Source organism: Electrophorus electricus, chromosome 14 (assembly GCF_013358815.1).
Source record: "Electrophorus electricus isolate fEleEle1 chromosome 14, fEleEle1.pri, whole genome shotgun sequence".
Classification (NCBI taxonomy): Eukaryota; Metazoa; Chordata; class Actinopteri; order Gymnotiformes; family Gymnotidae; genus Electrophorus; species Electrophorus electricus.
In genome coordinates, this window is record NC_049548.1 from 6,622,501 (window position 1) to 6,635,000 (window position 12,500).

Consider the following 12,500-nt stretch of genomic DNA (forward strand, 5'->3'; position numbering starts at 1 on the left):
GCTTTACTTAAATTTAGAAGTAGTAACCACAAGAACTGTGTATACATCTGTGAAGATGTGTATGCATGTCCGTTTTTATGCATGCATTTGTGCGCGTGTTCGGGGGCTGATATACTTGTCTCTTGTCTCTCGTCTCACTCTTCCTTTACTTCCTTCTTTCTACTCCTTATCGCTTTACTTCATTCTTGCTCTGAGCAGGATTAGCTCAGAACCCCTCCCTCCCTCAAAAACACATGCCCACAATCACATATACATGCACAGGCACACACAAGTAAGCAAGCAAGCAACCACAGCATGCATACAAGCACACAGTAACATGCTCCAAATTAACAGGATTATACCCTTCCCCAGGCTGGTCTGTGACTAAACCCTTAGCACGTGTTGGGCACAAACACAGCCCCTTCTGCCCACCCTGCAGTTTCACTGCCCACCAACTGGCTCCCAGTGACAACATTCTGCAACTGCAGGAGCCCGGAGCCAACATGGATGCTCAGACATGCTAGCTGATCACAAATGAGCCTACAGGGCTAGACTTTATGCCATCCTGCAAAGCTGAGGAAGAGCCAGTAAAATACAAGGATGGACAAGGCTCAGGTACAAATGGAAGATGAAAGATAATCTGGAGCATAGGCACGACAGCCTGGCATTGACGAAAGAAATGAGGGAGACAGACAGACATGGGAAGAAAGAGGCTGCTGAGGAGCCTGGAGACCTGGAGCAGAAGCACTTCAACTCCCAGTAGCAACCAAGCTAGATTATCTGGCACAGTAAATATTAAGTTGTCCACCACACCACTCATCAATCCTCCTTCTGTCATTTACATCCTGTAACTATCAATAAAAATCGAGCCCCATCAACGTATCAATTTATTTACCTCAAAGTAAACCAAGTAGAATTCAATATTCCCCTGGAGATATGATGGCAAAGGTAAAAACAAGCACTTCTTTAAAGCTTTATAGAAGTTCCTAGTGATAATCAATGGAAGCTCTGAAAGAGGTGGGTTAGCATTCTACTGCAGACATTCCTTCAGGCAATAGTGTGCTTGTTATTGGAATTAATCACTGGCAATCTATAGGGATGAAGACATTATTACAACAGCTACTTACTCAATATTTGGGATTAACCACATTACATCAGTGTGCAGTGTTGTGCTTGATGTGCTTAATGCAGTCAGATGCTGCCAGCTTTTCAGTAGACCACACACTCAGGCTTTTAGCAGCATGGGTCACATGTGTGCTCTCTCAAACACACAGACACTCGAAATCGGAGAGGAAGTTCCTTTACTATGTTACACCGGAGACGCCAGTAACACACGTCATCGCAGTGCTATTATCGCTACTCCAATTTCACTATTGAAGAGCTCACACACACACACAAACCTGTAGTAATTTATACACAGACACACATACTAATACATTATTAAATGGGGGTGGGGTAGGATGCGTTCCAAGTCCTGCCATTGATTCTGTATAAAGAGAAATTGAAAGAACAGGCAGAGAGATGAGGAAAAACAGAGGGAGCAGGAAAATGGTGTGAAAGCGTGAAAGATGTCTAGCTAGAACAGTGAGACAGGAGTAGCAGAGTATAAAGATGAGCAACCATCTTTATACTCCGTGAGAACGTTGCTGTGGGTGAGAGAGATTTTGTGTTTATATATATATATATATATATATATATATATATATAATTAAAATGTGTGTGTGTGAGAGAGTGAGTGAGTGAGTGAGTGGTGGAGGTAGGGTGAGATGACTACATGGAGCATCAACCTGATGAATCACCTCTCCCTAGCATGTTGATTCAGTACTCGAAAGCCTTGTTAATGCCTATATGAGAACAAAGAGATGGGCAACCAAAGTAATGCAACTCAAACAGAAGCCATTGTTACCACAGTGCATTTCAAACTGTGACCTTTATAACCACCAGGGAATCACTGGTGTGACTGGAATAGGGTTCCAAATCACCTGGGGGCAGCAGCACCAGTAGTGTCCACTGAGGAAGTAGAAGAATTAGCACTTCTGCTGTAACCACCAAACTACTGTGGTTCTTACTCATAAGTATCAGAACTGATGCTTACTGATAAATGAAGCCCTGACCTCTCTAAAATTATGAACTCTGTGACGTATAAAGAGAGCACCTTTTTATTCAAACAGATGCGTGCCAGAGTAGGAAGCATAAATGTGCGTGTGTGTGTGTGCGTGTGTGTGTGCCTTGCCTTTCTCTTATTCGCTCACTGAAGTTAATTTCTACTTCATGAATAATGCCAGTCAGACCATAAGCTTCTCTTCATTAAGGCCCAGGCTCTCTAATGATTTCCTGTCCTTTCAATTGGACATCTGCTCTGCCATTCCTCACTTACGCTGCCACTTCCCAAACCTGAATCCTGACCAATGAGAGACCACACATCAGCTCACAGGCCTGACCAATGAGAGAGCACACATCAGCTCACAGGCCTGACCAATAAAAGAACGCACATCAGCTCACAGGCCGCACTGGATGCGGAGTAGCTGCCCAGCCCTGCTGCACGTCAAAACCTAGCACATCTGCTGAGGTCTGAACTGTTGGGATAACCAATCAGAGGTGGAAGCTGAGGGGTAGAAGGATCCTCAACCATTTCAGTTACTGCTAGAGTTACAGGGATGTGACCTCACAAGTAGCAGAAATGTACGCATATACATTTCACAGTGCTACCTGATTTGGATTTGTGATTTTCTTTAAGACAGTCATATTCATTATAGTCATTCTCGTATTGGAAAATGAAAACCATCTATTTAGAGTATGCTGTGCAGAAATGCCTTTCTAGGGGAGAACTAAAGCTCAGGTTAGGTAAAAGAAAGTCAAAAGTGCATCCAGAAACCTTCTAATGAAAGGAAGCCTAGCATTAGCTGAAAATGACTTAAATTGTGTGAAAGATAATCAATTATGAAGCTTCTTAACTATGGGTCTGCCACCTGAATTTCCTGATTAAATCAATAAAATTCTAACCATCAGTAAAAAAAAAAAAAAAAAAAGGTTGTAGCCTAAACATGTTCATCTTTTCAAAACTATTGTCAGTTTCATTCACCCATGACCTGACGTACAGAAATACATTGTTAAAACATTTGTTTGTAAATTTCCAGAAGTAAAACAATTTTGAGAATTTAAACAAACAATGTCCTGTATTATGTCGCCTCGTGTTTCAATCCATTAATGTCACGGCAGTGTATATGTAGGCCTGCTCAATTTAGCGACATATCCTGCAGATTTGGTCAGAGGTTAAATCAGATAGGTTTGCATAGGTGGCAAGCACGCTCGCATGTGCACATGAGCACGCATGCACGCTCTCCTAGACACTATGACCTTCTGTCAAACACAGGAAGAAGAAGCTGATTAGGAGTTGTAGGACATAAAAATGTCCATTCTCGTCACCCTGCCACATACCTTACAACCAACAGCGGTATAATATACATGTGCTTAATTTTAATAAAATACTTTAAAATGTATTGTAATTTGATTTTGTTTTGATCAGTGGGCTCCCATATGATTCGTACAGTGTACTCTGAACAATCAGGTCCTCAATGATGCTATGGGACCACTTGTTAGAAGAGATTATTGAAGAGGACTTCTACAACTAAAGCTTTGTGAAAAATGAAAAAAGCTTAACTGACTTAATGTGCACAGTATACGCAGATAATTAGAACAGTCACTCTCTGACTGACATTAGAAAAGGGTTGAGAGCCTTTTGAGAGGAAACTCCTGCCCATCTTCATCAAGGGCCACCGCTCAGTGGCCAAAACTCTACTGCCATAACTGCCTCTCTTCCCTCATTCCCTGTGGAATAATAAATAAATAAAGCTCGGCAAAGCATTCTGCTCTCATTGAGCTGGTGAGGACATTCTCCCATCCGCAAACACAGTGATACGGGCGCTCCATGTTCCGTGACGTGTGGAGATAATGCCTTCATTAGGATGCCTGAGGGAGAGAGAAGACGACAGCTGAGTGGAGGGAGAACACCCCCCCCCACACACACACGGTATGGGGCATAAGGAGAGAGACAAAGACAGAGAAACAGAGATCCATCAAAGAAGCGCTTCAATTCCCAGAAACAACAGAGATCATTTATTCAACACATTAAACACTCATTCATCCCCCCCCCCCTCTATTCATCCACCTATCCAGCTTACCACCCACCCAGGGAGAGGAGTGTGGGTGTGTGTGTGTTCATGTATATGTATATGCATTTAGAGCCAGTGCTTTGCTTTATTGTGCTGAGGCCTGGGGATTTCTGGCTCAATTACTAGGCCACAAACGAGAGGCACTAACGGTTTTGTTGCAATCAACAAATCCGCTGCAGTCAATAGCAGAAAGCCGAGGAGGGTTAGGCACGCAAACATGAAGCATGCCCTGGTGCAATCCTGACTGAGTGGCTATGCACAAGACAAAACAGCATACATTTGAGCAGGAGCTCTGTATGGCTACTACAAGGCATTCTAAATTGCTCCTAAATCGGACATCCCTCCCAATAGTGGATCACTGGTTGATATGGGAGTAACTAAGTAAACTAAATTGAAAATTTGAAATTTTACTAATCATTAAAACCCTGGTTGATTACCATGATTTGAAAATCTGACATTAGATACTGTCCAGCACCAAACACAGTTAGTAACAGGCTCCCAGATGCATGGCCTGCATGCAGCGTGGGTTTGCTTTGTGTCAGCGAAAACACGGCATAAGGCATCAACAGCACTCTGGAGATTTTTCAGCCTTCTAAGAGGACCAAGTCTGAAGTGTAGTCAACTTCAGAATGTTGGAAAATATTATGGTTTGTCTGTCTTACTTGATTATACTTTGTCAATAATGGAAACTGAAGCTTTCTGCATTACCTACCCTTGTAAAACACTATACACCATCAGTGGTGTAGTGAATTGGGCACTGTTTTCTTTGCATCAGCCTCAGAGATGAATACCCATTAAGAATGAATTCCATGTACATTTGTATGAGAATATTCTTGAAACAGAACACGGTTTAGACCATTTTCCCCTTATTTTGTTATTATTTTCCAGCATAATAACAATGTGACAGCATTATTTGCATTTGCGTGAAATTCAGTAAATAGCTAAACTCTTACGACACAATGCGTCAGTTAGTTACATTGCTGGGGGGGGGGGGGGGGGGGGGGGCGCACTGAATATTGGAAAACACTGCTGTTTAATTTGCCCTTTTCAGCATTATCACTATATTCTGAAATGACCTAAAATTAGCCTATTATACCATTAGACCTTTAGAAAACAACACACACACACAAGCAGACTCAACTCTTCGCTTTGCACTTGATTTATGATGAATAATGCATCCTTAGCATGCAAGCTCAGAAATTCACGTCTTCCTTACAAACTCATAAGCAACTGGAATCATGCAGGGGAATGCTAGCCCAAGTCACTTAACTTTTACACTTAAAAACACCATATGCGCTTCATGTAGCATTTTTGTAATGCCATCTATATAAGACCTAACAGACCCAACAGTATGCTAATTCAACAGACAGAATAAATATAGGCTAGCCTTCCTTTTATGTGGGTATTTAAGAACAATAGACATCATAACAATAACAATAATCATCATCATCATCATCATCATCATCATCATCACCAACGATGATGCAGAGTTTAATCATCCAACCAATATATTTTATTCATTTTAAAATCCAACTGAATTGGTTGTAAAAGTGTTGCACCAGCAAAAACAATACACTCCTCAGTATTTATGTCAATTTTTGGGTTCATTGCTATTATTAGATTTTCATACTGTTTGATCTCTAGGTGCAACATTATAATTTAAGGGTTAACATGAAGTCACTGGAAAATTCCGAGTGGACTTTTTTTTTTTTTTTAAGTAGTACCAATCTATGTATTTTGTATCTGTATTGTATGGACAGTTACCAAGGGCAGTAAAGAAAGATAACCACAAACAGAAAAATAAAAAAAACTGAATTCTCAGTCTCAAAATATCAAAAATTGTAAAGGCCTAAACAAATTTCCTAGATATAAATGAGAACCTTAAGAGAAGCTTCTGAGGCCTTGAGGCTGCTACTTTTGACATTGTTCAGTGGCATTAGTACCATTAAGACCTGGCTGAGACCCTACTGCACAGCTCGCCATAAATGTGAACAATGGAAACATCAAATCTTCACCTCCCACTCTTTATTTTGTCAAAATGTAAATCACCTGCAAAGTTGTTGGGTAACAACTTTTTTAGGGAATTCAAATGGGGATACAGTTAGATATTTAAAAAAAGGTTTCAGTTTATATATTTATACCAGATATATTCAAATTACAGTCCTCAAGGTTCAGATCCTACAGATTTTCCCTATATCTAGGAGTGAGGTGTTGAGAAAGTGCCCAACCAGTTACATTAATCATTTAAAATCAACTACAAGGCATTACAAAATCCAAAACTGGATTTGTACTCAGTGTCCACTTTTGCATATCACTGATTTACACAATTACAGATCATTACAGGAGCCTTTCTCTAAAAAAAGGTTGTGTTACACTGGTAATTGTTTTTGAGGCTATGACCAAAATGGACCCTAACCCTAGCCATCTTGAAGAAGCTTGTATAAGTGAGCTAAATGACATTGACTGGAAACATGGGAAAAGAATCCAGTCTAGAATCCAGAGCTGTTCTACATAAGCTATATACAGACATTCTCACCTTAGAGATCCTACATAGGATCTATGAGTACAAAACCAGGTTAAGTATCAAAAATAATTTCACAGTGTCTGGGAACCTTTACTAAACACTTTTAAAATAGTATATCTGAACTCACTGCTTACCACTGAAATTACATATTACTTACTCTTACATTTTTGGAAGATTCTTCATTTTTTGCATTGTTGTTTGTATAAAAATTTAAATCTAAAAAAGAATAAAAGGAAAACCTGTTAAATATAAACACACATAATGGAACCCGACAGGGTTTGTTGAAAGGCTTCAACAAATTCCCACAATTCTTTCACCATATTCAAACCTATTCTGTGGCAAAGAAAGACAGTTTATGTGAAGTAATCCTGTTTTACTTCATATTTTCATTTGTAGGTCTGTTTCCAACATGATTCATCGCTAGCTTTTCCAAACACAACAAGGCCACTGAAAAAGGCAGGGCCACCACTTTGACGCAGCAGCGCAAATGGGGAGAGATTAATTAACTGCTGTCTGTTAAGGCTCTGCTAAAAGGTTGTCTAACTCTCTCTCTCTCCTCCTCTTTTTCTCAGATTTACCTCAGAAGCCAAGGGTGAGGTCAGATGGGCTATTCAATTTATTTATTTTTTTAAATCCACACGGGGGACACTGCCGCCTCTCACACAACGCACTCTACACCATGTGCTGACATGGAGTGCATAATGCTCAGGGGAGTCTGCGTGTACATGCAACTACAGCTGAAGAGTAAAGAATATGGAATCACTCAAGGTGGTGATAACCTTGCATTGTGATAAACTGAGAAGAAGTGAGAACGGGTCTAGACAAGAGTCCTAGTAAATGTCGGTGTGTCCACTCAAACACGCACATATATGCACGCGCGCACACACACACCTACCTACAATCCCCTCTGCTCCTCTTTATCTTCAATTGGCCATCAGTCGGTAGCCTGCAGTAAGAGCTGTCCCTGGGCTCAACTCTGCAAGGCCACCCTGTCTGACTTTCAAACATTCCCCTCTGTCTATTCCTCCACTCTCTTACCCCCACCCCTTCACCCTCTTCTTTCCCTTTCCACACACGTCTGTCCTCCTGTGCCCCACTTTACTAATGAGCAAGAAGTGAAATCACAAGACATTTGTAAACCACCACACCATTGTTCCAATAAGGAATGACAGTCAAGTACAAGAAGGTGAGAGGGGGAAGAATCCTTGGAAGGAGGTCATGTGAATGCTTGAGAAATGTTATTGGTACAAGTCTTAGTATTCCATGGCATGGAGAGCGGATAATTCAATAACTGAAATTGAATCAAAATCGTTAACAGAACTTTCAGCAACAGCTCATTTGCCATAAAAAATGCTGACACCCAGTAACTGCCACACACATTTGCTTTTTACAGATGAGGACTGCTGGGAAACACTGTCTAAGAAGGTCAAGTTGATTCATTTGACCATCTCAAAGAAGAGCACAGGGTGAGCTGGAGACCTTTGTGGGTCTCTCTGAGGAGCCCACGCTGCTGCAGAACCACATGACTGCTCTCCGAAAGCCCTGCCAAACCAACAGAGAGGAACTGATGGCTGCACAGGCTTCCCCGGACCGACCAGGGGAAGCTGGGACTCGGTGGCAAAACCTGAAATAGCTGGTAACGTCCAGTTCACACTCACTGCAGAACTCTCCAACAAATACCTACATCCACCAGCAGCTTCCCTTCTGGGCTCGTCAGTCAGCTTTGCAGAGGAAGAGAAATCGAAGTAGAAACACAAAGACAGAGCAGAAACGGGAAGAGACAGAAGGATCTGTGTTTTCATGCACTAACAGCTTGACGGAGAGATGGGCAGAGATACAGTGACATTTGTGATGTTACTAGGCTAAGAACTGATCCAGCTGCCTTCCAGTGACTGCAAGATTTGAGGCCCTTTCTGTCACACCCCCACACATCCGTGCCAAACAATCCCAGCGCCCTGCCACTATAAGAACTGCACTAGCTGTTAAAAGGAAACAGCTTGAGCGTGCTTATTCAGGCAGAGCTGCTGTCCAAGCTCTGAACTCCAACAACGGCATAAGGAAGTCCAATATGCAGGGAGCTGTTGTACAAATTCAAACTGTTCCACTGGGGCTCATAAAGCGGATTTTGGGTAATGCAATGTGAAACATAAAAGCATCCCACCTGTAGGGGGGGAAAAAAAATAAAATAAAAATGGACAAACATGTAACCAAGTCAATAGAGACACAAATGCAAACAATACATCTCCTAAACAGTACCGTCAGCACGAGCGTGCACACACACACACACACACACACACACACACACACACCCTGAGGAGAGAATTCACAACAGATTATCCGTCTCTGGGCAGAGAGTGGCAGAGCCCAAAAGCGATGGCTCATCAGAAAGAGCCACTCATGAGCATATTAGAGCAGTGGGCAAATGGGGAGAGCGTCATTAAAAAGCTCTCAGCCGACGCGCTCTCCCCTGCAGCCCTGCACCATCTTTCTCACCCTGTTAGGCCTCCCTCTGACATTAATGACAAACCTGCTCTTTCCCTAATGTTCCTGCTATTATTCTCTCTCTCCCTCTCTCTCCCTCTCTGGCAAGAAGCACAAACTTCACATCGTCTAATAAAGATAGTTCTCTCTCCCTCTCCGTTTCCCTCATGAAGTCTCATTATTTTCTGTCTCAAACCAGAACCACACAGCATTCCAAACTGCTGATTTGTAATCCCATCACCATGCCATGTCTAATTTAAATGACTGTAATGTTGTTAGGATTTCCAAGTAATTTAATATCATAGAATAGTCATTATATTAGTTAAATCTAAGTACAGGTCATGTGAACTATGGATTGCGAATTGTAGCTGAGCAATAGTGCCTCCCTAGAGCAGGGGGGCGCTTTCCCACTCTTGTACATCTACCACCCTGCGGTTTCATTTCAATCCCTTATTTATCACACCTGCACCTCGCTCTGGAAGGTCCCATTTAGCAGAAGCAGGTTAGATTGGTGGTAAAAATAAAAAAATAAAAAATCTGCAGGCAAGTAGATCTGCAGGAGGTTGGATCAACCTCTCTGCCCTAGCACACTCTGCTCTAAAGCAGCACTGGACAGCAGTATGCAGAAATATAGACTCACAAAAGCATGTGTGCTGCGTGGGCTCTGCCTGCCTAGCTCTGTGCAGGCCCTGTGCAGGGTCACACAACAGGCACAGCTAGACCCTCCGCACACACGACTGGCACGAAGCGGAGCTGACAAGTCACAACTTCACCCAGACAGTGAGCTTCTCTTAGACAAGAGCAGAGGAAACCAGCTGCACATGCATACACACCCTAACCTACCCCCACCAGCTCAGAGAAGTGCGGACACGTGCAGTGAGAGAAAGGGAGTGAAAGACAAGAAGGCAAAGGCATCGTGACTCGATAAAGAACTACCAAACCATGTATGAGAAAACTTGTATGGTGTTTCTAATAAATACACACACACACACACACACATCTCATAAAATGGATAGTGTATACAAACAGTTTGTAAGCCCTTGGGAATGATCTCAATTCCTTAAATTCTCAGTGTGATCTGATCTCCAGCCATGACATAATAGCAAGTTGTTTTTTATTCAACTAAATCAACAGGGACATGTCATCTTTTTTTTTTTAAATCAAACTGCTAAAAATATGAAGGTCAATGTAAGTAAATAAAAACAAAAACAAAAAACAAACAAACAAATAAATAAATAGATAAGGGACCCTTATATTTAGCAACTAGTGAAAGCTTATTTATCAGCAAAAACCTCAACCAAACAGTTGCTGTTGCCGCTGATAATTCTGCATAGGAGGAGATATTTTGGTTCTTTCCTGCATACAAAACTGTTTTAGTTCATGTATATTTTTGGGGTGTCTTGCTTGATGGCCTACTTCAAGTCACGCCACCTTATTTCAACAGGATTTGAGGTCAGGAGTCCGACTCTGCCCTTCTGAAATAAGGAATTCATTCTGTTTGAGCCTCTCTGTTATGGTTTTACTTTTGTACTCGATTTCTGACACGTTGCATGGCCCAACCTCTTTTGGGTTGCATCACCAGACGTCATGACATGTAGATAAAAAATTTTAATGGTTACTAAATTACTGCAACTTTGCCGCTCCAGAGGCACAATGTGTGCACATTTGTTATCGAAGTGCAGGTTTTCTCTAAGCAAAACACAGCTCCTCAGCTGTCCCCCTCACATTCTTTGTCTCTAGTTTTAAGATTATATGGCATGCCGTAGCAGTGATCATTTTAGAGAGCACACACCCAGTGGCTCTTATTAATGGTGTAAAATCTCTGTGTCTCCTTGGAATGATGGAAGTCCAAGTCTTTGCTAATCATTTTGTAACCCTTTTGTCTTGCAAGATTCAACACGTATCTTATGAGGCCCTCTGAGATTTTTTTTTTTGGATTGGCTCATATTGTACTTCAAGAACAATATTGAACAGGTAAATAAAACTGTCAGTACCTGTTAACTGATTAAAAAAGCTGACTCTAATTGCAGTTTTTTTTTAAAACAGTCTCCACTACGAGTGATTCATTTATATTTTCAATGTTCGTCTTGTTTAGATCACTTGTTTAACAAAAGATATTCAAACATGGTTTAGAGAACAATAACGTTTTTATTTATAGGAATAGGGTTATTATTTACCAAGCTGACATTTTAAAAAGGTATTAATGTAGAAATCCAGAAAAATCTACAATTGTGGGGGTCAAGGCATTTAAGTAGAGAAAACTTGTAGAGCATGAATATGCTTCTCTTCCTAGCAAAGAAACAAAAGTCTTAGCTGCTGAGTAATCCTACAAGTACTTTTCATTTTTAACTACATCAAAGAGACACACTGTAGCATCTTAGTAGGCCTAAATGGTCCGCTTAATTTAACTGAAATGACACCACATTAATTTTGTTGTCCGCACTTTCAGTAAAACTGTAGTACAAGTATGAGGCCGTCATCTTTGCCAGACACAGCTTTCAGAGAGCACGTGCAGATATTAAAAGGTAGCCACACTGAATTATGCACACAAAATGTATACAAAGAAACAGATTAAAGAGTGGGGGGAGACAGACGGACAGACAGAGAGGAGAGAAAGAGGAGAAAGAGAGTGACAGAAAAAGCATGAAGAACAGAAAGACAAAATGGCAGACAGAAACAGATGTGTTGTGATGGCTTTTAACAGAAGCCACTTAAACAAAATATAATCTTGTTCCTTTGTTAACAGTAATATTTATGTAACATAGGAACACCATGCGTGTTAAAAATAAAAATTCAACATTGTTTTATTTCCTGTCTCTCCAACAATACATAATATGAACATGCGGCATTTGATTAGCTTCTTTAGGTAGCCCTTCTCAAGGAATAAAATCAGGACAGGTACATCACATTTTTACAAAAACTGTCTTCATTGTTCTGTGTTGTGTGCCGGACAAAAATCCTTAAACCCTGATGTGTAAGCTCCGCATAGTAGTGTTCAGGTCACAGTCCGAGTTTGACATGCGAGGTTGATATGATACTTGTCCTTCTGTGAGGTTCTTCTGGAATCCTTGTGTAGTGGGTTTTACTGTTTCAAAACTGAGGTAAAAAGAGTGGAAGAAATGGCATAAAAGCTCCGCTTGAGCTTAATTTACCAATTGTTCCCTATAAATGGCCAGTTGGTAAAAAATAAAGAATATTTACTGAATATTTCCAATATAATACAAAGCTTGAGACTTGTTTGGTGTTTTATCCACCAAGTGAATACACAGATGATGGTCTCTAATACCGGGCAATTTAAAAGGTTCTCGTTTTCTGAAGCAGCAGTGCTAAATAAACAATCATCA

The 12,500-nt window shown here is 41.1% G+C and overlaps 1 protein-coding gene across 9 annotated transcripts in view; it reads right to left on the reverse strand.

The window, feature by feature from the left end:
* The window catches only part of camk2g1 (calcium/calmodulin-dependent protein kinase (CaM kinase) II gamma 1), a 53,009-nt gene that overhangs the window by 23,931 nt on the left and 16,578 nt on the right, over positions 1 to 12,500 (reverse strand). The window lies entirely within an intron of this gene.